Here is a 2500-nt window from a genome sequence, read left to right on the forward strand (position 1 = left end):
CAATCATATTATACAAATCTGTGATTACACAAGTTATGGGCCCTGTCCATAGTCAGAATTATTCACTGCGCCACAGATCTTGGCTCATCCCTTACAGGAAGGAAATGGGCCTTCCTTGAGTGCTTACATTTCTCAGTATAACATGATATAAAACCACTACAGAACAATTAACACAGCAATGTCCAGGGGGGGGAGGCGGGGGGTGGCAGGGTAGGGGAGATGGTTACGGGTAGGGAAGGTTGTGTGCAAGGGAGAACAGGTAGGTTTTGAGGTGGGATTTAAAAGAGAGTGAGGGTGAGTCTCTGAGTGGCTGAGGGAGAGAGTTCCAGAGGCGGGGGTGTAAATAGTCTATTTCTTGTTGGAATGTATCCTTTATGTATACAGGTTCCATTATGATCACAACAAATACTTAACATGAGAGACCAGTTCTAAAGTGTCTTCCTCTTGTCTCTTCCCCTCCATCTGAACCAGCCTGAAAACACACAGGAGGGGTGAGAGCAACATGATGGATGCCGCCTGAGGGAATTGCTTTCACCTTTCCATTTCTCTCAAGTCAGTCCAGATGAAGGAGAGGAGAGGAGACGGGGAGAAGAGGAGGAAGCCCCCCCCCCCCCTGCCCACTGTTGAGACACATCTTATATAGCTAACTGACTCCTCAGGCTAAAGCAGAATTATCTACACATAATTCTCAGACACGGTTGGTTAGCTCCCTTATCAGCCTCTGCCACACACGAGGAGTCATTGATCAGAAGGCCTGGCACAGCAACAACACTTTCATTTTCTCATAATCTTCACTCGCTTTGTCGTGGTCGTCAGAAGCCAAAGTCACTCGCTTTCTCTGTGGTCGTCAGAAGCCAAAGTCAGTCACACAAAGCTGGATCTAGTTAGCTTCCGGGTTGCTTACATGAAAAATATTAACAATAATATGTGTTTCTCAACAATTGTACGTAATATTGTCGACATACAGTCTCATAGCGTGTCTATGTGTGTACACGTTTCGGGTCATAATCAACATGTGCCTGGTCTGGGTGCGTTAGCCAACTACTCTAGCGTTGTCGTTTTATTCTAGGCCAGGATATGCATACTTCAGGAGAAAGATGGAGAAATGGGACGCAGATTGAAGGGTATGTGTACGGGGCGCCGTTTCCATCTAGTGGTAAACTGTTCTCACTGCACCTGGAGTGGTACATTCGCACCTACTCCAATATTGCAGTAATAGAGTTATATCACACACTTGCACCACACATCAGATGTGACTCTCTCCATCTCCCTCTCTCCCTCCCCCCCTCCCCCCCTCCCTCCCCCTCTGTGTGTGTGTGTGTGTGTGTGTGTGTGCGTGCGTGCGTGTCCACTTTTGTCACACTGTGTGTGTGTGGGTGTGTGTGCGTGTCCACCTTTGTCACACTGTGTGTTTGTGTCCACTTTTGTCACAATGTGTGTGTGTGTGTGTGTGTCCACCTTGGTTACACTAGCATACAGTAACAAAGCCACACACTTCTTTGGAAATGTAAACTCAGAGTGATGCAGAAATCACATGTTCACCCTGTTTCCTGCACTAGCAACCGAGTTACCAATCACACCAGACCACCGACTTCCTCTTTCTCAATCTCAAAATATACCAAGACTACATCATCGTCTAAAACACAACTCCATATTTCCAAATATAGAAAACAGGAAATCATGTTGTGTTTTAGCAGAGTTGGTTCGCTAGCTAATGTTTGCTAAATGCATTAATACTGTTTAGCGCATCGCAACCACAACCCAGGTCCCAGTGTCTCTGAATGGTACCCTCCTGCCCATCTCATGACCATCTCTCTCACATTCCTCATGCTTTAGTAATGACATCCTTACCCATGGCACAACAGACACTCTGTCTGTGTGTGTGTGTGTGTGTGTGTGTGTGTGTGTGTGTGTGTCTGTCACACCCTCCACTTCCACCTAGTCTGGGTCAGTGCATCCCTCTCTCTTGTCTGTCGATTTGTTGGTTTGTGTGTGCGTGTGTGTGTGTGTGTGTGCGTGTGTGTGTGTGTGTGTGTGTGTGTGTGTGTGTGTGTGTGTGTACATGTGGCCAGGCCCCATCCTCATCTCCACCTGCCTGGGCGTCACACCTGCGGTTCATCAGCTCATCTAGTTTCAGACCTGCCTGCCCGGTCTACCTGCTTGCCTGGCCTGCCCTACCTACGCTACCTACCTACCTACCTACCTACCTACCCTACCTACCTACCTACCTACCTACCCTACCTACCCTACCTACCTACCTACCTACCTACCCTACCTACCCTACCTACCTATCTATCTACCTACCTACCTACCTACCTACCTACCTACCTACCCTACCTACCTACCTACCTACCTACCTGCCTGCCATTCCACCCTGCTTCCCTGTTCCCTGATATCATCCATCATAATAATAATAATAATCCTGATTATTTTACTCTGCGCTCCGTTCCTTAGGCCATCCTCTGATCATAAACACTGTGTTCCTTAGACCATCCTCTGA

The sequence above is a fragment of the Nansenia antarctica genome (genome assembly GCF_963989245.1).
Source record: "Nansenia antarctica genome assembly, chromosome: 17".
Classification (NCBI taxonomy): Eukaryota; Metazoa; Chordata; class Actinopteri; order Argentiniformes; family Microstomatidae; genus Nansenia; species Nansenia antarctica.